The sequence below is a fragment of the Felis catus genome, chromosome B4 (assembly GCF_018350175.1).
Source record: "Felis catus isolate Fca126 chromosome B4, F.catus_Fca126_mat1.0, whole genome shotgun sequence".
Taxonomy (NCBI): Eukaryota; Metazoa; Chordata; class Mammalia; order Carnivora; family Felidae; genus Felis; species Felis catus.
Genome location: NC_058374.1, coordinates 124,469,228 through 124,494,615, shown reverse-complemented (window position 1 = coordinate 124,494,615; position 25,388 = coordinate 124,469,228). Strand labels below are relative to the sequence as shown.

General features: G+C 48.7%; 1 protein-coding gene across 6 annotated transcripts in view; it reads right to left on the bottom strand.

The window, feature by feature from the left end:
* Nucleotides 1–25,388, bottom strand: part of CHST11 (carbohydrate sulfotransferase 11) — a 267,881-nt gene that overhangs the window by 185,308 nt on the left and 57,185 nt on the right. The window contains exon 1 of one of the 6 annotated variants that reach the window (XM_045062257.1): nucleotides 20,522–20,866. The exons of 4 other annotated variants lie outside the window; for them this stretch is intronic. The gene's annotated coding sequence lies outside the window, so the exon portion shown is untranslated. Of the gene's footprint in view, nucleotides 1–20,521; nucleotides 20,867–25,388 lie in introns of those variants that run through there. One more of the 6 variants, XM_019835432.3, reaches the window with a different exon arrangement.

Sequence of the window (25,388 nt, the reverse complement as noted above, 5' to 3'; positions counted from 1 at the left end):
AAATTCCAACCCCAACTGGCATCCCCACCGCAAACTGCTGGTATTCCTCCCAAGATGCAACAGGAAGAAAAACATTGCTAGTCGCTGGAGTGGCCAGAAGACTTGACTACTCTATCATTCATAATTTCGTAAAACAGAAAAAGTTAAGTTCTCTACCTGGTTCTCGGGTGTCTCCATGACGCAAGCCAGAAGCAAAATCCTGCTCTGCGAAGCACGTCATCTGGTTTGGAAATCCAAGTACCTCTCAACTAGTGCTTTGGAGGCCACTGTTCCAAAAGGCACAGCCCGGGGCTGCGTGTGTCATGGCAAGTTCGGGCTCACACCCTGAGCAACAGCCAGCTACCCAAAGGGAACACGGCTGGTCCTACCACCACTTGTCTCTTGACTTTTGTCTTGGACTTTTTGGTCCCCTTTGTTTTGTTCCGTCCTAAAGAGAAAAGAGATGGTCCGCCCGAGGCAGCCGCAGGAGCCCGCAGGAGCCTGACACGATGGAACTTTCCCCCCCCTGGAACAAAAGATCATCGGGGGCTGCACACACCCCATTCTGGGGCTCCAGTTCAATTCTGTTTTCAACACGTGTTGAATCAAATCCCAGAGCTTTCCAAATGGGCACTCTGGGCTGCTCAGAGAACCCCGGCTCGGCTCGCTAAGAAGAACTTGGGGAGGAAAGGGCAGCTGGGTGGCTCGGTCTGTTAAGCGTCTGATTCTTGATTTTGGCTCAGGTCACGATCTCACGGTTCATGATTGCGAGCCCCGCGTCGGGGGCTCTGCACTGTCAGCACAGAGCATGCTTGGGATTCTCTCTCTCTCCCTCTCTCTCTCTCTTTGCCCCTGCCCTGTGCATCCTCTATCTCTGTCTCTCTCTCAAAATAAATGTAAAAAAAACCCAACCAACCAAACAAACAAAAAAAAAACTTGGGAAGGAAAGCTAAACATCTTACTATCCCTGAAGAATGGGAAATACTGAGAAATAAACTTGACCACTTAGGGTTCCACGACCTGGGGCAACTCACACCGTGCTTCCTCATCTCTGACGCGACGGGTAAGGACACGCTTGGGCTCTGGAGCCAGGAGCCAGCTGGGAGTCCTGCCTCTGTCACTGACTAAGTATAATCTTGGATGCCTTGCTTCACTTTTTCGTGTCTCAGCCACCGCTCTCTCTGTTCAGAGCACTGCTCAGGGGAGTCAATCCGTAAATCCTAACACGCAGAAAACTTAGAAGAGAGCCTGACACAATGCAATGAGTGTTCCTTACTATTGCTATTATCCGTCTCACCAGATCTTGCAAGAACTATGGGAAATAACACAGTTAGAACACAGAGTTTCCCTTCGGTAAGTATTAGCTTCCTTCTCAAAAAAAGAAAAAAGTTGAAAGATTAGGGATCTTCATATCCATTTTGTTCTATACGTGAACACAGATTTTTAGATCTTCAACTAATCAGCCAAGCGCGTGCCCAACCAAGAGACAAGGGCAGTTAGTCTCAAAAACCTGCTTCCTTTCCGCCATCCTTCACCGGCACACAGCCCGCATTCATTCTCCGAAGGACTCCGGGACAGGCCCCGCAAAGGAATGCTGGAACACGGATCAGCTCCAAGGGTCAGGGCGCCTGATTTCGGCAAAGGCAGGGGGCCTCCTCTGCCCTCCAGAGGCCATTCATTCACTCAGAGTCCTTAAACTTCCCGGCAACATGACAGAACTCAAGAAGGCAATGAATTAATTTTTTAAAAATTTTATAAGAAAACTTGCCTTGAGTCCTTTTCTTTCCTTCACTCTACAGGATAACAGCAAGGATGCTCAGGCCGGATTTGCACCCAGTTCTGGGGGATTCCTGCCTTCCACAGAGATGATCCACGCCAAAAGGAGTGCGCACCCCTTCCGGATGACTCTCAGTCCTCAGAACAAGGACACCACACCTGCTGGATCTCATAACACCACCTCCCCGATTTTCATCCACAAGCAACACGACAGCACACTGCTACGCCACACCACGGCTGGGGAAAGACCGATAACCACCCGATAGAAATTTACTGGGAGTGGTTCAAATGGGGATGGAAAGGACTTCCTTATGATTTTGAGAAACCAAAACGAAAAGTACCTAATCCGTTATCTCCAGAGAAGGATTTTGACCGCCACAGCTCATGACTGTAGCTCAAACTTTTGGTTTCTACAACAGCAAAAGAAACTTTCTCCTTTACCCTCCCTTCTCCCTAGCAATCTGCTAATTTCTCTACGCTGACATGGGGCACCGTCCCTCTGGTTGAACTAGGCCATTATTTTCTTTTTTGTCTTTTAATGTTTTCATTTTTATTTCTTTGGGCAGGGGGGAGGGACAGAGAGAGAGGGAGACACAGAATCCGAAGCAGGCTCCAGGCTCTGAGCTGTCTGCACAGAGCCCGACACGGGGCTTGAACCCACGAACCGTGAGATCGTGACCCGAACCGAAGTCGGACGCTCAACCCACTAAGCCATCCAGGTGCCCCCCTTTTTGGCCATTTTTAAGCATACAGTTCAGAGCATTAAATTCACCTTGCCATGCCACCATCGACACCATCCATCACCAGAACGTTCTCACCTTCCCGAACTAAAACTCTGTATCCATTAAACACCATTTCCCCCTTCCCTCTTCCCTGCCCCCTGGCAACCACCCTTCTCTAGCTTCTGTCTCTAGGAAGTTGACCCCCATAGGTACCACACACAAAGGGAAGCATACGGTATTGTTCTTCTGTGAGGAGGCTTCATTTATCGTAATGTCTTCAAGGGTTCATCCATGTCTCAGACTGTGCCAGAATTTCCTTCCTCTGGGGACTCCCGGCGGGCTCAGTCAGTAGAACGTATGACTCTTGATCTCGGGGTTGTAGGTTCCAGCCCCACGTCGAGTGTAGACATTGTTTAACAATAAAATCTTTTTAAAAAATGGTTTTCTTCCTTTTCCAGGCTGCGTAATATTCCACTGTGTGTATATACCGCCTTTTGTTTATCCAGTCGTTTCTTGACGGACAATTTGAGCTACTTCTACTTTTTGGCTATTGTGAATAATGCTGCTATGAAAATGAATATATAAATACCTGTTCAAGTCCCTACTTTCCATATTCGGGGGGGGGGGGGGGATACACCCAGAAGTGGAATTCCTGGATCATATGGTAATTCTACGTGTGAGTTTTGAGGATCCCCCATACTGTTTTCCATGGCAGCTGCACGTGGATTATTTTTAAAACAAATGTTAGCATATTCTCCACAACGTTCTACACTACCATTTCAAAAGCACTTCGCACTTTTCTCAGTTAAGGAAAGATAAAGTTACTTGTTAATCCCAGCTTGATCCTTCACATCCAAGATGTTGCAAACAGAGTAACACATGCAAGTTGCTAGAAAGGAAAACACGTGATATTATTATCCAGCTATTACTTACGGTATATCAGCAGGGCGTCCGATCATCTTTACTCCCCAAACAGTTACTTCCCCTGCAGATCAGCTGTCCTGAAATAACTTTAACTGCCCTTTCCTCAACTGTTTTCCCAAGTCACCCAAGAAAGCGGAGCAAAGAACAAATGTGTCCCTAAAACATCAGACAAATGCACTCTGAGTAAATATCCCATCTTCAACGGGGGATTTGAAAGGAAGAGGCGGTGGCCAAAATTCTATTTCAGAACATCCACTGGGCCACCATGGAAAGTTTTAGAACGTTAAAGGGAACCACTTCATAAATGTCAGACAAGGAGGCTTAAAGAAATCAAAAAGGGAACACTCGTTATTTTTGTTTGAGTGAAAAGAAAGAACCGTACATGCAAGCTGAACACAGAGCACTTTCAGAGAAAAGGGTCTTATAAGCACCGAGAAGGAACCCTCCAGAAGAGATGTTAAGGTAGACTGTCATTTAAGACGTGAACTTCTCAGACATGTGATGAATCACTCTGTGGGCTGACACCACTCCACACGGGTGACCTTCAAGGATATTTCCATCTCTGGGGCAAAGCCAAAGACTGCCAATTAATCACCAAACAAGGACAGCATGACTAGGGCAGATGAAAACTGTGTGTGTGTGTGTGTGTGTGTGTGTGTGTGTGTGTGTGTGTGTGCGCGCGCGCCTATGTTTAAAACAAACAAAATGGGCTGCTGGAGATAATATTCCCCAGAGATGAAGTACTTTTCTGACTTGACCTCAGCCTTAACATAGGGAGCAAAATCTTAGAGGAAAAGTTTAGTGTTCGCTCCATTCCCTCAATTCAACACACACATCATTCGAGAAGACCATGTTTCGGAATGAAAACGCGTGCCCTTTTAGGGCATCAAAATTCTTGCTGGCTCACCACAGGCCACCTGGAGCCCTTGTCTCCAATGCTCATTAGCCTTGTAATTAGAGAGGATGGAGCCTCCGCATTCCCAGACGGAGCGCTGCGGTTTTAGCCATTTGCAACTTCCCCCACAGGCCCCTGACATGTGTCAATTGCTTCTGATTTTGCTGAGGCATGAATCGGAGTCAAGAGCATCCAGGTGAGGAAAGGGGAGGACAGGAGAGTGGCCTCAGGTCACCAGAGATCTGCCCTTATAGCCCGATGGCTCCGGATTTCTAGCTTCTACGCGCTCACACGTTCTCTCTCATTCTTTGCGAAAATGTGGCTCTCCCCCAAAAAGCTGCCTGCCAGAGCTACTGATAGAAGCAAAGCTAAAATAAAAAAGTCTAGGAATTGATGGTTCTTAACTAAAAATGGTGACTTCCCCTAAATCCGAGATGCTACCTATGTTCTTCTTATGGATCCTAAATTCTAAGAAATTTTAAAACACAGGTCAACTCAGTGGCACCTGGGTGGCTCAGTCAGCTGAGCGTCCAACTTCAGCTCAGGTCGTGATCTCACGGTTCGTGGGTTTGAGCCCCGTGTCGGGCTTTTTGCTGACTTCTCAGAGCCTGAAGCCTGCTTCAGATTCTGTGTCTCCCTTTCTCCCTGCCCTTCCCCTGCTCTTACTCGGTCTCTCTCTCTCTCTCTTTCAAAAATTAAAAAAAAAAAAAAAACATTTAAAAAAAAATAGGTCGAGGGGCGCCCGGGTGGCACAGTCGGCTAAGCATCCGACTTCAGCCAGGTCACGATCTCGCGGTCCGTGAGTTCGAGCCCCGCGTCAGGCTCTGGGCTGATGGCTCGGAGCCTGGAGCCTGTTTCTGATTCTGTGTCTCCCTCTCTCTCTGCCCCTCCCCCGCTCATGTTCTGTCTCTCTCTGTCTCAAAAATAAATAAACACTGAAAAAAATTAAAAAAAAAATAGGTCGACTCAAATATATTAATATTATTTAAGTCTTTTATTCCCATATTTAGATATTTAAAAGTCTGAAAAGATGACCCAAGTCCTTCAATCTATGCTTTGCTATATATTCTGCTATTACAACTGACAGTTTGGGGGGCCTGAATGACAACGTCCTGACTTGTTCTGGCTTTCTCCCTCCCTCACACCTCCACCTTCTTCCTGAGCATCTTATCATTCCACTGTGCAGCTATCCCACTTTTAGGAGACAAGCCCTATTTTAAATAGTTCATCCTCCGGTCCCCACACTGACACGTAGTTTGCATCCATGTCTCCTTATTTTAATTCAGAAAGTATGGCAGCGGCATCTGCCATATATGATAAATACTAAGTTTGATGCATTATTTTATCAGAACGTCTCGGGGAGGCACAAATGTTATTACCCACACCTTCACGGGTGCAGAGACAGAGAAGGGAAAGAAGTTGCCCAAGGTCACACAGCAGCTAGGCGCTGAAGCCAGGAATAAACACAGGAGCCAAAGCCTGGGTTCTCTGCTAGCACAGGAAGAAGGTGATGAATGGAAATGTCAGCTAGTGTGGGCAGCAGGAAAGAATGGTTAGCAAACACGCAGATAAGTTCTTGCTTTCTAAATGCTCCCGCCCGGCCCTCAATTTACTACCCGTGTAACCTTGGGCAACAGTTCCCAGTGCACTGCAGCTCTCTGTGCCTCAGTTTCTTCATCTGTAAAACGACAATAATAGCAGCTGCCCTAGAGAACTCCTGTGTGGATGAGACGAGTCAGCACACGTTAAGGGCTAATACCGTGTCCGGCACATGAGAAGGGTGTGTGTGGAGGGGTGAGCTGTTGTTATCTGTCCTTGAACTTCCTAGGCCTCAATTACTCAGAACTCAGCACTTCTCAAAAGATGCACAGTGAATGCTTCCCAGTGACGAATGACAGAATACAGAATTAGAGTACGGATTGGAAATGGGGGAGCTGATCCCAAATGTCCAACAATTTGGCCACCTGACCTACAATGTTCACACAAATAAGCCAAGAAGAAAGCTACAATCTAGTGGTGGAAAAGACATAGAGTGGATTTGGGGGCGCCTGGCTAGCTCAGTCGGTGGAGCGTGCGACTCTTGTTCTCGGGGTCATGTGTTCGAGCCCCACGTTGGGCGTAGAGTTTACTTAAAAAAAAAAGGAAGGGGGGCGCCTGGGTGGCTCAGTCGGTTAAGCGGCCGACTTCAGCTCAGGTCATGATCTCGCGGTCTGTGAGTTCGAGCCCCGCGTCGGGCTCTGGGCTGACAGCTCAGAGCCTGGAACCTGTTTCAGATTCTGTGTCTCCCTCTCTCTGACCCTCCCCCGTTCATGCTCTGTCTCTCTCTGTCTCAAAAATAAATAAACGTTAAAAAAAAAAATTAAAAAAAAAAAAGGAAGGAAATGGAGTAGGTTTTACTAAGAGGCAGGGTGTGGGAAGTACTGAATAAAAGTATGGGCAAAAAGAAATTTTTTTCATTTTCTTGAACACCTAAATGTAGGCTATAGCCAATGACTTCCTCCCGCAGCACAAGTGCGGAAGGGGGGCGGGGGGGGAGGCCATTTTACAATGGAGAAATGACAAACACCACCTCAGCCTGGTGATCAAGGCCACATCAACAGTGATGTCATGTTGAAAGTATGTCCCCTTGACATGATGTGACAGCAATGGCACTTTACCGTGCCGTTGAGGGACGTTCTATTAAAAAAAAACCTGACCAGTACTCTTCAACATGGTCACGATTACCAAAAACAAGAAGCATCTTAGGAACTCTCACAGCCACATGCCTCAGGAAGCATGACAAATAAGCGACATGGTGTCCTGGGTGGGGTCCTGGGCCAGGAAAAGAACATGAGGTAAAAACTAAGGAAATCTAAACAAAATGTGGACTTTAGTGAGTAATCATCTACCAGTATCGGCTCGTTGGTTATGACAAATGTACCACACTACTGTAAGATGTTGACAATAGGGACATCCTGGGTACACAGGGACCCTGTCTTAGCTCCACAATCTATACTAACGTTTCCCTAAATCTACAGCTATTCTAAAACTTAAAAAGCACGAACAAGATTTTGTAAAATTTCTACTGAATTGCCAACTCAAAAACCTCAGGGACCAGGCAGAGCACCAAGGCATCTACAGTTTCCTCGTGAGTGCGTGACTCAGTGAGGCTCAGCGACTCATCTGTGATCTGGCTACTAGAAGGTACAGCTGAGATTTCGACCCCGGTTGTCAGACCTCAGAGCCCACCCAGTTAATTACTTGGCCTCGTTGCCGCCTGACACAAAAGAAAGCCCACGTGGGTATCTGGAGACCAGTGGCACCCAGGAGGCACGTGGTTAGAGTCCCACGGGACCGGCTGCGTCCACGGACGAGCCCAGCCCACCGCCCTAGGATTTGCTGTTTTAGAGCTCCTGGATCTCGCGACCACACCCCAATCCAAGATGAGATCTTCCCAAGCTGGCGGACAATTTAAGCCAATGGGAGATGTACTTGAGCTCTTCGTTCTGCGTCGCATTCCAAAGTGACACGATGAGGGAAGCTATATGAGCCAGCGTTTTCTCAGCAACTGCGCCTTCCTGCCTCGGCACACCTGTGTGCAATGTGATATGCAGCCAAAGAGCAATCCGGACTTGCCCGGACCTGACCGCCAAGGAGCTCTCTTGTAATAGGCTTCTAGAACACTCCCCCGTGGAGCCAAGGTTCTTAAGACTTCTGCCTCTGACTCAAACTGAATTTTCCGAAGATCAGGGGTGATTTTCAGCTCCAGACACGAGTGCTGGGAAGCAGCTACATCAGTCGTCAAACACGGTCTAGGCACAGAGAAGGGGCGGGGGAGGGGGGCGGGGAGAGGAGAGGGAGCAAAGATGAACCAGACTGGAGGCCTCCGTCAAAGGCACACACAGTCAGCGGGGGAAGCATGACATAAGCGACCTCACCATCACATTACTACACACCGCATCCCTTTGGCCTGGCTCTTGGATACGTATTTTGGAAATATTCTCTTGCTTAGTGCTTGAAAAATCCCGGTGAGGTGGTTGCTGTTATCTCTACTTTACAGATGAGGAAAGCAAGGCAGAGAGGTAGGAACTAACCTTCAAGCAGCAGAGCCAAAAGAAACGCCCTTGATGGGATCCCAAACCCGGACTCCCCACTACCCAAAGAAGAAGGTACACGGAAGAAGATACATGGTGTCATGAGCTCTCATGGGTAACCGGAACAGCAAAGCAAGGGTGCGGGCAGGTTATATGAGGGCATTTCATGAGCAGATGAGGTCTGAGAGTCTGCATTTCTAAATCTAACGACAGCGGGGAGCCTGAGTGGCTCAGTCGGTTAAGCATCTGACTTCGGCTCAGGTCACGATCTCACGGTGCGTCAGTTCGAGCCCCGCGTCGGGCTCCGCGCTGACAGCTCGGAGCCTGGAGCCTGCTTCGGATTCTGTGCCTCCCTCTCTCTCCGCCCCTCCCCTCCCCTCTCTCTCTTTCTCTGTCTCTCTCAAAAACAAATAAACATTAAAAAATAATTAAAATCACATCAAATCTAACAACGGTGATGCTGATGCCACTGGCCCTTGGACCACACACTGAATAGGAGGAACAGAGACCATAAACTCGGGGTCAGTTCTATCTGAAGGAGGGGCTGGCCTCATTAGACTTACATCCTGGGTTTCTGGACACCAACACCAGACTTACAGTAAATTAAGTGGTCTTAACTCTGCCCTGAAAGGGTGTGAGAAAGTACTCACTATCATTTTTCATGAACCCCAAGGCATCATTTCTCGGCCCTTCTGAACCCACGTCCCTAAGATGCTTTCCTGGTCCATCACGTCCCTGGCTAGGCAAGGAGACTCGTCCAGCTTTATACATTTTATACACAGAAAAATAACCAACTGAATACATATGCTTTATCAAGTTACAGTCTCTCCCTCACTTCGAATACACATCCCCTCTATATGCCGCCATCGAAAGTAGCTGAAGTAACAGATACCATAAAGGAAAGGTAACGTAATATAATAAAAAGGATGGTCTTTCACAATCTAACTATATACAGGGCTCTAGAATGAATCTGGTCATCATCCACGTTGCATCTGGAGCTATGATCTCTTTCATATGTCTAGGTATAAATACACGTTTCAGTTAAATTTCCCCTAGCACCGCAAATGAATACCTGATCCTGTTTTAGGAAATAATGTCCTGGTTTATAACTCTGAGGTCACCTCTGGTTACATGAATGTCATCACAGACACATAAGGCAACCCCCCTCCCCCGGCCCTCCCCATCTGCTCAGTGTACCCATATGGATTTAATTTTAGTAGACATTGAACCACCTTGGCAATAGCAGAGGAGAAGATGTTTTCAAATGCCTCCGTTCCACAATGTACGGTTTATGTTCCTCGAGGTAAGCAACATTCCACAGTGCTTCTGGAATGCAGCACCGTCAAAGAGTCAGTGTGAGATCTGGCCCTGAGGTTTAAGGACATGGAGACCTCATCGCGAGGAGCAGATTAGAACACCCAGGCATTAAGGCCCTATTACGCAGTTTAGACCCAGGGCACGGTGACCCACGGGGCACCAAGGACAGACACTTCCCAACGACCAGCTGCCCCAGGAGACAGTGTTAAGACTCTGATGTCTTTCAACTTCTCTGTCGTTCGGCACGGAAACGCGGGATGAGGGAGTCTCCGCGGGGATGTCAAGGACAGAGCCCCCGAACTAGAGCTCAGCCTATAGACTCTAAAGGGCAGGGGGGGGGGGCCTCAGAAAAGAGGATCAGACGGGATAATGTGCGATCTTCTCACATGAGCAAGTTTTCTTACAGGCAGAAATCGCTCCCACTGGGAGTGATTTTACAACCCAGTATGATGTAGGCTTCCAGCCCCAAATCTTTGCCGCGGCTTTACAGAAATGCAAATGTGTCAGGTTGTACCATAATTAGCTACTTTTTAAAAAATGTATAATTCCCATCTTAAATTGCCTAATGAAGACGGGGTGGCACGGCTCATCAGAAACGTGGCTTCTGTGAACTAAAAATAATGGGGCTCCTTAATAAAATAAAAAATGTTAGCCCTTATGTTCCGCCGCTTAATAAACCAGTATGCAAATGAAACTAATCAAAACAACAAGCTCCCAGGAAATCAATCAACACAGGCATAACATTCTTCAAGCTGGCAGGCTGGAGATTAGCGGAGCTTCAAGGCCCCCCCACCCCTCTCCCGGCAGGAACCACACGTGGCCAATACGGGATTAGACTCCGAGTGCTTCCTTCCTGGAAGGAAACACTAAGCAGATAGCGGTTTCTCTCACTTCCTCCATGGGATCAGCTGAAATCCATCCACCCGGTCACCTTCAAATATGTGTTTCTGAGGTTATAAAAATGAATGTGAAAGTCCCTTGACGCTAAGCTTCGAGTCCCGACAAAATAGCAATCGCTACCTAGGAACCATGAGGGGCAAGTGGCTAACTACAACCGGGAAGAATGATTACTGGAACTTTGTTCTTGCTCTATTCCCCTAGCTCTGAGAAAAGAGTCGACAAGCTAAATTTTGAGAGCTGCTGGGGACCACAGATGGCCTCAGGGCCCATGTCTTCATGCAAGGTGTCTATTACACCATCAAAGAAAACTGAAGACAGCAACAGTCCTTGCTAAGCATGCGGTCGCCCATCTTCCTTAATAAAATATTCTGAACTGAGAAACCCAGCGCATCACAGAGATATTTAATAAGCTGGTTTGCTAAATAAGTTTACCCCTAAAACTTCTTTCACTATGACATGAGTAATCTTGGAAGGGAAAAAAGAGCTCAGTCACTGCCATATGAACTGTGCCAAGAAAACCACATTTTAATTTTCGTCTTCTATTAAAAAAAAAAAAAATGCTAGCATCTCTGCTAACCCAAGACCTTCCTTTCATTGTGGGATAACTTTGATCTTATTTAAAAAGAGGGGGAGGAGGGGGGACCTGGGTGGCTCAGTCAGTAAAGTGTCCGACTTCGGCTCAGGTCATGATCTCGCAGTTCGTGTGTCTGAGCCCCGTGTCCAGCTCTGTGCTGACAGCTCGGAGCCAGGAGCCTGCTTCGGATTCTGGGTCTCCCTCTCGCTCTCCGCCCCTCCCCTGCTCGCACTCTCTGTCTCTCTCACAAAAATTTTTCAGTAACAAAAAAGTAAAAAATAAAAAGAAGGGGAGGGGGTTAACTTTAGTTTCTCTTTAAAGAAGTGCTTTCGGGGTGCCTGGGTGGCTCGGTCGGTTAAGCGTCCGACTTCGGCTCAGGTCAGGATCTCGCGGTCCGTGAGTTCGAGCCCCGCGTCGGGCTCTGTGCTGACAGCTCAGAGCCCACAGCCTGCTTCAGATTCTGTGTCTCCCTCTCTCTCTGACCCTCCCCGTTCATGCTCTGTCTCTCTCTGTCTCAAAAATAAATAAACGTTAAAATAAATAAATAAATAAATAAATAAATAAATAAATAAATAAAAATTAAAAAAAGAAAGAAAGAAAGAAGTGCTTTCATGGGGCGTCTGAGTGGCTCAGCTGGTTAAGCATCCAGCTTCGGTTTGGGTCATGATCCCACGGTTCGTGAGTTGGAGCCCTGCGATGGATGGGCTCTGTGCTGACAGCTGGGAGCCAGGAGCCTGCTTCGGATTCTGGGTCTCCCTCTTGCTCTCTGCCCCTCTCCCACTCGCACTCTGTCTCTCAAAAATAAATAAACATTAAAAATTTGTAAGAAAGAGAGAGAGAGAGAGAAAGAAAGAAATGGTTTCACGTTGCCAGCTCCGGGCCAATGAAGACACATCAACAAACAGGACACGAGCGTTACCCAAAAAGACTTATTCTGGGAAAGCTGCACGTGACCCACCCTGAACATGCGTTGGCGACAAGGCCATTTCAGAAGGACGCCTTCCTTTCATTGCTTATTGATCTGCGTTTGCTGCTGCCTCCTGAGCTTCCATTCTGCCAGCGCCTTAACGATCCACAAACCACCACTTACGCGTCTCAGGGGAGCACACGTTGGAAGGGAGTGCGGAGAGAAGCACCCTTCTGCAGCGCCAATAACCCTCCCCTCATCCATGTATTTATTCTGTTGGTGTGGGAAAGTTCAGATTAAAAGGGTTGTGGGACATGCACCACCATCAAGATGAGACTTAACGAAAAGCGCTCTCAACTTTACTAATCCTCCCTGCCTAATATCTTTCCAAGGGTCTTTTTTTTCCCCCAGAACCAGGGAAAATCAAAGTAACTGACAGTGCAACCAACAAGACAGCTTCTCCCTCGTACTTCACGAAACACCACCATTTTGGTACGTGGTGCCGCGGTGAGGTGTGACCGAGCACCAAACCCCGAATGAATCTGCGATGCTGGGAAAGCTCGACCACGTCCGTGAGTCGATTAAACGTTTTGCAATTCCTCCCATCTCGGGGCTGCTCAGCTTCCTCAACCGTTGGTCCGTAATCCAAGGGGGATGAATGTGAAATCCACGGCCAAATGGGTCACAGTAATGGAGGCAGGTTCCAAAGATGATGGGAACTCGTGAAAGTGTGACCGGATCTATCGGGGGTGTAAGGGTTCCGGTGATTTGTGGACTGGTCAAGGAAAAAGATGTGAGCAGGAGAGGCAGGGACACACAACAAGCATTACTGGTGGCTGGGGGACCCTTGGACAAGGCTTCAGGAGACAGGGAAGTTCCTCACTGCAGGACACAATCCAGGGGCATGGCTCAGCGTCCACCATTCAGAAGGGGACAGGACTAGGGAACCACCATGGGGGAGGGGACAGGAGAGGAGGCTTACAGGCCTAAGTGATGTCACCGTGCAGCAGGTGGTGAGTCTTTGAGACCCAGAGCTCCAAAGGACAGGAACAGCTTGGGGTCTTATAAGCACAGGCCTCTACCTTATCAATGACCAACAGATGCTGGGTGTAGTTTCCCGGGATACACAAAGCAGGCAGGCCATAAATGGCTAAAAATCTGCACGTTTGGGCTATTTTTAAATCGTGGATGTGTAAAAAATGGAGTTCGGCGCCAGGGTTTGAAGGTACGGGGTCTCAGCCTGCATCGAAGAAATAAAAAGCCAGGAGCCAATACGGTGGCCATCTTTTGCACATCTATGTAGCAGGAGGCGGGAGGGGGAGTCATCATAGAGGCGGCTGTGAGCTAGACCTTGAAATAAACTTTGCCAGTCGGAAAGGCAAGAGATAACTAGACTTCTCATGGTGATCATTTTGTAATGTATACAAATGTCGTATCACCATGCGGTATGCTTGAAACTAATATCACACGTCAACTACACTTCAATTAAAAAAAAAAAATGGCAAGGGAAGGCAGTCTTGGCAGAGGATCTGCAAAAAGGCACAGGCGCAGTGACGCGGGCAACTTCTAGGCCTTGCTGTTCAAGGCAACAAGACCGGCCGTGGGGGATTCGTGGGGCTGGAAGTCAAGGCCTGAGGGAAGGAGGTAGCCGGAGAAAAGGCCAGAAAGAAACAAGCCCAACCCAAGATGTGGTGCTTGGGAGTGCCGGTTCTAGAATCCAGTTTTTTGTTGTTGTTGTTTTTTTTAATGTTTTATTTTTATTTTTGAGAGAGAGAGGTGGGGGGTGGGCAGAAAGAAAAGGGACAGAGAGAGAATCCCAAGCGGGCTCTGCACTGACAGCAGAGAGCCCGATGTGGGGCTGGAACCCACGAACTGCGAGATCATGGCCTGAGCCGAAATCAGACACTTAACTCACTGAGCCACCCAGGCACCCCTAGAGTCCAGTTCTGATCTCATTACTTTTTCTCAGATCCTCTAGGTAGGTTACTTAATCTGTCTCCATTCCATGTCTTCAGCTATCAAAGAGGGTTATAAATACCTACTCCCATGCTGGCTATTCCCCGTTATTAATATGTCAGCAGACAGCCATAGTAATGGCCTGGCCTTGGACCCCCGTGCCTAAAAAAGTCTGATGCCATGCCACAGATAGCAATGCAAAGAAGTGACTATCTATAACCAAGACAGTGACCACTCCACATCTGTGCTGGGAGAACCTGCAGGAGACAGAGGAGAGGCAGGAGGCGGGGAAACCAGGAGACTACTGCAATAGTCCTGGCAATGGCTACAGAGGGCCTGAACTAGAACAGTAACAGAAGGAACAACACAAAGGAGAGGAATTCCCAAGACATTTCTCAGCGCATCAACAGGGGCTGGGAGGCGGAAAGGATGAGGGAGAGTCAAAAAAAAAAAAAAAAAAAAAGAAGAAGATTTCAACGTTTCTTTCTGGGGATTTCCCAATCTCTTCTCTCCATGGCCCCCAGTCTTCAAAGAAAAGTGCTTCAGTGGAAAGAAGCAAGGCCATAACCTTGGAACAATTCACTTTCTGACACAGTATTTTAAAAAGGAGAAGGAGGGAGACAGATGACGGAAGTAAGTGTGGCTAATGGAAAACGTGAAGGCTAGCTAGAGCGCCATTAAATTAGCCTCACTGGGATTTATAGCAGGAAAGTGGCACCTGTCTTCCTCTATACTTTAATGAGTCCTGAGCCCACGTGATTTCTCAACGAACCACCTCCACCAGGAAACACTCTTGCAGAGCATTTAAATCGTGAATCAGGGTCGGGAGAACAAATCTCTTCCCTTATCCAAAATTCTTCTGAAGGAGAAGGCACTCGGCTTCCGCATCCTCCCAGGGGTCCGCCCGTGTCGTGGGAGCCCCGGAGGTGAGCCAGGAGGCTGGTGCCGGGCGAACACTTCGGCAAGACCCTCGTGGAGACTCCAGACGTCTTCGTTTGAGGCTCACGGACAGGACGACGGAAGCAGCAAAATAAAACCTGACGAAGGTTTAGCCTACGTTCAAAGGTAGGTGGGCTTTTTCCTTCCCTTCATCAACTTTTCCTGCAACATTTTCATTAAGCTGCCGAAGGGATCACTACGACCTTATGCTCTGCTCTCCCTTCCTCCTACCCGGTCAATGTCTTCAGCAGCCTTCATCTCCATTTCTGTCACACAGGACACGGGAGGGCTCTGGTCACTCTGCCAACCTCTAGGTAAAAAAAGGTGCCAAAAGTACACGGACATGGAACTGTGCGATGGAATAATGCAGAAGCTAAAATGGTCAAAATGGAAAACGAGGGGGCAAATCAGGAAGTGGGGACATGGAGGAAGTTATAGGCTAAGATCAGAAATGATGACGATCAGGGGGCGCCTGGGGGGCGCAGTCGGTTAAGCGTCCGACTTCAGCCAGGTCACGATCTCGCGGTCCGGGAGTTCGAGCCCCGCGTCGGGCTCTGGGCTGATGGCTCGGAGCCTGGAGCCTGTTTCCGATTCTGTGTCTCCCTCTCTCTCTGCCCCTCCCCCGTTCATGCTCTGTCTCTCTCTGTCCCAAAAATAAATAAACGTTGAAAAAAAAAAAAAAAAAAAAGAAATGATGATGATCAGGATGATGATGGTGAACTGTTTACTGAGCACTTACCTCTTGAACAAATACTAGCAGTTGTCCCCCCCCAAATCCAATCTCTCCTTCGTACATAGTAATAGAGTTCTCAGTGAGGTACCAGCTAAGGCCTAAAATTTCCCTAACTCGCTTTTGAATAACGCGGTCATATGACTAAGCGCTAGTCAAGGGGATGGAACAGAGACATGGGCAACTTTCAGGCCATACCCTCCGCTTCCCTTTCCCCCTTCCTGGCCGGGATGCAGAGATGACGGCAAGAACTAAAGCAGCCACCTTGGACCGCGAGACGGAAAGCACATATGAAGGATGGCCGTGCAGCAAGGGAAAGAAAATTGGCTCCCTCTGCTCTGACCAGACATCAGGGAGAAATGAACTTTCACTTTCCGAAGGCGCTATTATTTTTTGCCATCTCAAAACAGGTAACCGGACCAAACTCTGTGCTGTACGCATCCCATGCGTTATCTCATTTAATCCATATGCGACTCTATAATAAAGTAGATACGACAGTTATCCTCATTTTGCCCTGGAGGACACGGGGACCCCGAAGGGCAAGTCACTCGTCTAAGCTTTCACAGTCAAGCAAATGGCAGGGCCTTGTTGCAACCAAGCGGCCAGGTTCCGGGGTTTGGAATATGATGTCTCCTTGCCACACGACCAGTCGACCTGAGCCAAGGAAGGAATCTGACCAACTTCCAAAAATGTAAACCCGGCTTGACAATCCCCGCCGCCAAGGGTGAAGAGGCACGACTCCTTGGCGGTTCTTAACGGTCTCGGTCTGCAGGCATCAGTGTGCCCTTCATCTCCTGCCCCAGAGGCAGGGAGGCTCGGGGAGAGACTTGTCCACTGTTCCCTCACTCCGGTCTCCTCTCCTCCCCGGGGGCTGTGTGAGCATCGCAGTGCGAAGGGCGTCCACAGTCACAGCTGCCCGGACGTCCGCGGCTCCCTCAACCCTAGACCGAAGTCCGGTCAGCCCGGTGACATGCTGCTCGCATTTCGACACTTCTTTATCTTCACGCTTCCCTTCCAGAAGATGCCGTCCCCCTCGGTGGATCCCGTGGAGTTGCGCAATTTAGAGAGAACTGCAAAGCCGGACACAGCTGTGCAAGGAAAGGCTGTCAAGTGCACTGCATCGAAAACAGCCAGGACACCACTGTTTCTCACAAGCCGTCAAAGTCAAGAATAACTCAAAAGCCCCCTGTAGTGCCCGGAGTGAGGAGTGAGCCGAAAATTCTATGTGGACACCAAAGGAAAGCAGCATAAGAGTCCTGTTCACTCCTTGCCTTTCTCGTGCCCTGACAGAGTCTCGGAAATGTCCCCAGGACTCCATCTCCCTTTCCAAAGAGTGGCACGGAGAACAGCCCCTGGCGACCCAGCTCCCAGGCGGCGGGGTGCTGGAAGCAATTTCTTCCTACATTTGCAAATGAAGTATGAGTCATTTCCTCACCAATGTCACTGAAATTTCACCATGCATTAGGGCACCTTAAGAAAAATCTGCTTTCTGGGGCACCTGGATGACTCAGTCGGTTGAGCGTCCAACCTTGGCTCAGGTCACCAAGTCGCGGTTCCTGAGTCCGAGCCCTGCACTGGGCTCTGTGCTGCCAGCTCAGAGCCTGGAGCCTGCTTCAGATTCTGTGTCTCCCTCTCTCTCTGCTCCTCACCGGCTCGCACTCTCTCTCTCTCTCTCTCTCTCAAAAATAAACATTAAAGACAAGCAGCTTGTATCCACTTAAGAAAGAAAGAAAGAAAGAAAGAAAGAAAGAAAGAAAGAAAGAAAGAAAAGAAAGAAAGGAGAGAAAGAAAGAAAGAAAGAAAGAAAGAAAGAAAGAAAGAAAGAAGAGAAAGAAAAGAGAGAAAGAAAAAAAGAAAGGAGAGAAAGAAAGAAAGATTGATTTGCTTTGGGGGTCCAGGCCTGTCAGAAAGGACACAGAGAGACAGAAGACTTGAACGTGCAGGTCCTACAGCGAGGCCACACTACCTGCCCGGGAGAGGTGGCTCAGGTTTGAAGACAGGCCTACCTGAAAGCGTGCTGTGATGACCAGACGAGGTACATACTCATTTGGCATACAGAACGCGCTTAATAAACCCTCCCTAGAATCACTGATTTCATTCTTCTCACCCGGGGACATACCCATACCGTGTGGCGCTATTAACACCCTCCTCTAACAGAACAGAGCACAAAGGCAAGAGCGGGGAGGCTTCCTAAGGAACAGTAAAAGGTAAGCCTTAACTGAGCCAATAATCGTTGACGAACTCCCAGGCTCAGAGCGAGGCACTGAGGAATGAAGACAAACAAAAATCCCTTCGCTCAAGGTTCTCAGAGTCCGATGTGGGAAAGACAAAGAACAGATGAAAAGACTGGCTCAGAAAGTTGTGACTGAGGTTAAGATCCAGCGCTGCGCGAGTATCTAGAGGGAGCTCCAAGTCTGCCGGGAGGAGAAGGAGGGGGACAGAGCCGGGTGGTCCAGGAGGGCCTCACAGAGCAGGTGGTCCTTGACCTTGGCCTTGAAGGAGTTGCGGCCCATCAGGCAGAGATTTCTGCTCACGGCCAGAAGGGCAGACAGATGCCAGGAAAGATGCTACTCAACCCATGGGCTGAGTAGCCGTAGGCATGCGTCTGCTGGGGCCGCCCTAACAAGCCACACGCCGGGTGGCTTAAACAGCACACATATTGTCTCACAGCGCTGGAAGTCCAAGTTCTGGGTGTGAGCGAGGATGGTTTCCTCCGAGGCCTCTCTTTGCCTTGCAGACGGCTATCTTCACAGCATCCTCCCATGGCCTGACCTCTGTGCACGCGCACGTTTGCGCCCTCCTCTCCTTGTCGCCTAAGGACACCAGGCAGCTCGGATCAGGGCCCACCCACAGGACCTCCTTTTATCTTCCTGACCTCTTTAAAGACTCCCTCTGCAGAGGCGCCTGGCTGGCTCAGTCGGTCGAGCACCCAGCTCTCGATCCCCGGGTTGTGAGTTCAAGCCCCACGTTGGACCTGGAGCCTACTTACAAAGTAAAAAAATAAATAAATAAAGACTCCTTCTCCAAATGCAGTCCTGTTCTGAGGCTAGGAGAGTTAGGACGTCAGCATACGAATTTTGGGAGGTCACAATTCAGCCCATAACACCACGAAAGGGTTTGCAGGAGAAAGGAGCCAGTTTTCATTTGGGAAAGAGTACTCGGTGAGGAAGAGCCTTGAGGCAAGCAGGCCACCAAGGAGGTGATGTGGTCCCCGCCTGGGGCGCCTGTTCACCTGGAGCCTGGTTGTTTTTGCTTAAGACACAATCTCTTGTCACCCAGTGCAAATCCCTGCCATTCCCTGCTGCGAGGAGCCTACTTGTCCGTGTGGATTCTCCCAACTACTGTTCCAGCATGTTCCCAGGCCGGGCCTGATCACCCACTGCCAGTACCTGCCAGGGTCTGGGAACCCCCAGAAGCTAAACAAGCAGTGGCCTGGGGAGCAGGAATAAAAACACTGCCTTGCATTCCAAACTCAAGTGGGGGGGGGGGGGGGGGGCCAGGACCCAAGGCCTGAGCATCAACCCTTCAGCAGTGGAAGAACAAGGGCTCTGGTGGCCTGAGGCGCCTCTAACCCCCGCCCCCCCCTCACAAATAAAGCCCCGGCAGGAAGCCCATTAACACCTCACAGGGGCAAACCTCAGGCTTCGCAGGAGAAACTTCAAAAGACATCCCAGCCGCACAAAATGCCAGAAAATCATCAATCAAGCACACCATCCCAGGAAGTAGCCAGCTGAATTTGGGGAAGGAGTCTTGCACATAAATTAAATGTCCCTGAGCCCCCATATGGCTCTCGATTTATTACCGTGGAGGCCAACTGTGCTCCTTAAGTTTAAAAAGGATCAAGGCCTCTATAAACAGCATATAGCACTACCTTCATAGTCAAAGGGGGAAAAAAATCGAGAGAAACTCTTTTTTAGTTCAGAAAATGATCCTTTTGTGAAAATAATTCCCACTACCACTGAACTCTTTGCCTCAAGTGTTATAAAATCCAACTGGCCAGGCGGCCCTTTAAAAATGTATAATGTCAGCCATAATTACCAATTGCCTTTTGGATTTGCTGAAATTCATTTCGGAATTGGATTTTCTCCCGAGTAGGTGACCTGCCTGAATGATACGCTCACATTCGGGCGTGTTAGCTGAAAATCTACGGCATTGCTTATAGACTTAAACTCTTTCTCCTCCCACCTCTGTCATACACACTCACCCACCTTTCGCTGCAAAAACAGCTAAAACTCACCATTCATCCTCCTCACGGCAGAGATGCAAAAAAGGGCCATCTGAGAAGCATTAATATTCCCTGGGGAGCAACAGTTGTGTAACACTGAAAGGCCTCATCCACCTCATTTCCATACTAAGACTTCATGTTGCCAGAATTTCGTTTTCTTTTTTTGAAGCATCCTGGTCCTCTGCTCCTCAAAAGAATCAAAATAGCTGGTCTTTTGCTTCTCATAAGAATCAAAATAGCTAGGGCACTTACTCCACGCCAGGCTCACTTCACCTTCAATACCGTGACTATTCCGGGTTCAGAAAGAGGGAACCGGGCTCAGAGAGGTTAAGTAACTTCACCAAGGTCACACAGGAAAAGAGTGGCAAAACAGAGATAGATCCCAGTCGAGGCTTGCAAGATCCAAATCCAAGCTCTAAACTGCTCATTTTAATGGCTGTCCCCGGGCTAATTCGAAAGATGGAAAGCTTGCCTCCCAACCAGCCTTCTAATATAATAGATTTAGAAGGTGTTTGCACTTAAAGTTACCCAAGGCTCAAGAAGCCATTTTGAATACCATATACCAGGAGGCTTTAAAAAAAGCTTTTAGAATTCCAATGGATACCTTAATACATAAGATTTGGTCTTTTCTCCTGGATGATGATTTCTTCCACCTTCTCCCGTTTAATAAGACAAGCACTTACACCATGCTTAGAGTTACACAAAACATGAAATCCAACTCTAGAATGTGGGTTCATCACAATGAGTGGACAAGTCACAATGGTTCCACGCCGTGCTTTGTTCAAAAGAGATGAAATCCAAAACAAAACAGGAATAGGTATGCGTCGGGTAAGAATGTGACTTAAAATTTAGGAAAACATCTTGTACCCTAGACCGCCGATTCCTTGAGGACACGGATCCTGTCTTATTGGGCTTTTTATCCCCAGAGCCCAGCACAAAAGTGGCACACAGTAGGTGCTTAATAAGGATTTGCCGAAATGGAGGATGGAGGGATGGAGGGATGGATGGATGGATGGATGGATGAATGGCTGAATGGAGGAGGAAATAAATAGATGAGTGGATGCTTACACGAATGATTACACACCTGAAATTATCTGTAAGGAACTCTCTCTCTCTCTCTCTCTCTCTCTCTCTGTCTACAATGTTTTTCTGGCCAGATGTATATTTCCCACTGTCCACCCTGGATTTGGACAAATGAATAGGCTGGCTGTGGAGCCCACAGTAGAGCAGAGACGAGGGAACCAAATGTGGGCTGTTACTGAACTATGACCTTTCCCAAGGACAGACAGACAGATACCAGCAACTGTCCATTTAACACACACATGCTGAATGCAAATACTTTTTCTGGGAGGCAGCTCCGTTTGTTGGCACCAAAACCCATTTGTGATCTCTGCGTGTCCTTGCCATTCTTGAGTCCCCAAAGGGGAAAGCACCATTTATTCAAAGCAAGCCGCTTTGGGTTAGTAACCACTCCGGAAAAAAGTCCTGTAGTACCGTTCAATTCCAACTGAGGAGCGAGGAAAAAGAACACATTCGCTGGCTTTCGTGCACGCTGCAGCAATGAGGCTGCTGGTCGGAGCAGGTTCACGCAGGCATCTGTTTTCACAGTCCTGCAAACACAGCGCTTGAGATGGGCTTTTAAAGACAGCCATGTTCCCAGGGCACAAAAAGGAAACTGACATACAAATAATCTGCCATGTTAAACATGGGGAGAAATAAGAGGTAAACCGCAGGCAAAACTCGGGAGGAAATGCCAGAGTTCTAATAAGCAGCCAAATATTCCTTATACAATAAGGTGACACGGCTCTGTGGCTTCACAAAGCATTCACACAGAAAATGTTTCATTTGGGAAAACTCAGGAGAGGAGTGTGAACACCCCGTATAACCAATAAGGGAACCACGGCTCGCTCTACGAGGATTCGGTTACTTGCTCCGGATCACAGACGCGGGAACTAGAGACGGGGCCCGTTTTGCATCCTGCTCTGACGTATTTCTCGTTGCTCCACAGAAACATTGTTGGCCCCACCCTGAGTACCAGGTTGTACCCAGGTAAGCTGCAAGCTGGAAACGGCTCCTGTCTTTATGAAATTACCAGGCCATTGAGGGTTGGAGGCAGAAATGTAAGCTGCCCTCCCTGGCTCGACAAGCACCAGGGAGTTCTCCATGAAGCAAGCTAACCAGAGGAGGAGGGAGGGAGGGCGTTAGGGAGAGGCAGAGAGAGAAGAAACCCCACCCACATATCTGAAACAGACAGGGAACTAACTGCAAGCTGACTCTCACCCATCCATCTTTTTTTTTTTTTTTAATTTAAAAAAAGAACTTTTTTTAATGTTTACTATTTTTGAAGGAAAGAGAGAGAGAGAGAGAGAGAGAGAGAGAGCAGGGGAGGGGCAGAGAGAGAGGGAGACACGGAATCCGAAGCAGCCTCAAGGCTCCGAGCTCTCAGCACAGACGTGGGGCTTGAACTCACGAGAACGGTGAGATCATCACCTGCGCCATAGTTGGATGCTTAACCGACTGAGCCACCCAGGCGCCCCTCTCATCCATCCGTCTTAAAGTGATCTCAGAGACCAATTTCTATGTCTTAAAAATGAACCCGGTGGCACCTGAACAGAGAGAATCCACTTGTCTTTCATACCACAAAGAATGCCTTTTTAAGGTGCGAATTACCTATTTCTAATTAGTCAAGCATCTACAAAAAGCAGACATTTTTTTTTATAATTGCCCTATTTTCCACCCCACCCATCCCGACACACAGAAATAACTTACTGTGAAAACAGAGCCCAAATCAAGCATGAAAAAAAATGGCCAAAACATTTAAATCCTCGAATCAATTATACCACCTCACCATTTTACCTTGATCAAAGACAATTATAGAGACAATAAATAAAGCCCATCCTGCAGAGGTTCCCAAACACAGCTAGGGATCAGAAGAAGCACTAGAGAAACTTTTTCCTTTTTCTGAGAGAGAGAGAGAGAGAGCACATGAGAGGGGGGGGGAGGAGAGGGAGAGAGGGAGAGGGGGAGAGGGAAAGGAGAGAGAGAGAGAGAGAGAGAGAGAGACAGAGAGAGAATCTCAAGCAGGCTCCACGCTCAGTCTGGCACCCAACACGGGGCTCAATCCCACAACTGTGAGATCAGGACCTGAGTCGAAATCGAGAGTCAGACGCTTAACCGACTGAGCCACCCTGGAGCCTTGGGAATCTCTTTAAATGATACAATGCTGAGCCCACCTCTGGAGATTTGAATGAGTGGGTATTCTGGAGGGGCTGGGTTGGCCCAGTGTTTTAAAGCACCCCTCCCATAATTCTGATGGTCAGCCTGCTTGAGAACCTTTGCAACATACCTAGAGAGATCATCCGAGAGCAAAGGCTGTCTGGACAGGACCCACCCCACCACGTACCAAGCACGAGGGGAGGCTTATTCCACACACACTGGAATCCCACGTCATCCTTACAACATCTTTAAGGTTGGCACAATGACACCCATCTACAGATAAGACACCTGGGGCTCCATGATTTGCTCAGGAGGTGTGTATTCCCTGGCTTCCCAAGAAAGCCTGCTCTATGCTCCTACCCTGCATAGAAAATCCACCGCTGAGGAAAGGAGCCAGGGCGAGCACCAGAACAGAGACACCGTACAAGTATTTGAGAGGCGGGCGCCGGTTCAAGGACTGCCTTGATTTAACTTCCTAGTATTGATTAGTATAACTGGGAAAGAAATGCTAGTGGAGACAGACACCCTAATTTTACAAGCGCCAACCGAGTGGCCTTTGCCAGGCCCAGGGAGGGTGCTGGGCGCCTGTCTGGGCTTTCACCGCCGAGCAGGAACTACGCAGACCAAGTTCACGAGCCTGAGGCTCCGCCAGCCACAGCCTGGGTGCCCCGGCCCGCAGCCGGGAGAGAGGATACGGGCAGCAAGTGCCCACTGGCAGGGAAACAGGAAACAATTCTCCAGGCCAGGGGAAGAAGAGGCCCATTTTAATCAGACGGTGGAGCAGACCCAAATCCGTTTTTCCCTCAGTGTCTGAAGCCTCAAAGCATCACCCCGGGATCCCCCAGGGGCCAGAGTGAGGTACTCTGACACCCAAAGGTAGGACATGCCCATCCAGAAATAGCGCCTCTGCCCAGGACACTAGGAACAAAGGTCACAGCCTGCTTTCCTGGAAACAGGACAGAGCTACGAAAAGTCAGGAGATGAAGGCTTCTATCTGGTTCGCCCGCTAACTCGCCGTGATCTTGGGCAAGTCACTTTGTGACTGAGCGTCCAAAATACAGAGGTGGGTGGAAGGAGACGATCTTTGAATTTCCTGCCAGCTCTGACCCCAGACCCACACCAGGCTGGCAGGACAAACATGCAGGGAGATTTCCCAAGGTGCTGACCACAGGGGACCAGGTGGGAGGGCGGCCACCCTGCTTGGACCTGCATTTGCCCGAGCAGGCCTGTGGCGGATACATGCTGCAGGAGGGCACGCGGATCAGAAGGAAGTGGTTATGGGAGAAAGCAAAGGATAGAGACTCAGGGAAAAAAAATATCTGTCCCAAAGGTCCCCTCCAGACTTGAATTTGATGGTAACTTCCAAATCTTCCCCTGTGGGCCTCCCAGTCATTCATCCACTCACTGAATAAACACATACGAGAAACTGCACTGGGAGCCAGGGGCACTGAGGCCATTATTATTATTATTATTATTATTATTATTACTACTATATAATTAAAGTGGCTAGGAAATAAAGACATATATATCTAAGTGATGCTGGGATTCCCCTAATAGACAAAAAAAGTCCACCAGCAAGACTCAGAATGTGTCCAGTTCCTTCCCCTGCAACTTACATATTCCAAAGGGATATCAGGCAGTCGGCTTCGAAACAAAAGGCCACGGCCTCCAAGGCTCGAACAGAAGGGCAGACTCACACCCCAGGGGCCACGGATTGTCTGGCTCTCTGAGCAGAGACATGCAAAGGTCAAGGGCTCTCAAGGGAATGCAGAAGCACCCCCTCTGATGCTCAGAGCCCAGAACAGATTTAGCTCCACCCACAGAACACTGCCCCCCCACGGCCTTGATGCACAGAGCTTGGCCTGTGCTCTGCCAGGGTCGCGGCCCAGGAGAAAGATCCCATCGCTGAACGAAATTAACACATCCGAAGAATCTCCTTCAACAAGTGCTCTGCAATTTCAGACGGCAGACCCATCCCTCCTAGAGTAAACTGAGGGTTAAAAAAAGAAGAAGTAGGGGTGCCTGGGGGGGCTCAGTCGGTTGGGCGTCCGACTTCGGCTCAGGTCATGATCTTGCGGTTTGTGGGTTCGAGCCCCGCGTCGGGCTCTGTGCTGACGGCTCGGAGCCTGGAGCCTGTTTCGGATTCTGTGTCTCCCTCTCTCTCTGCCCCTTCCCTGCTCATGCTCTGTCTCTCTTGGTCTCTCAAAAATAAATAAGTGTTAAAAAAAAAAAATTTTTTTTTTAATAAAAAAAAA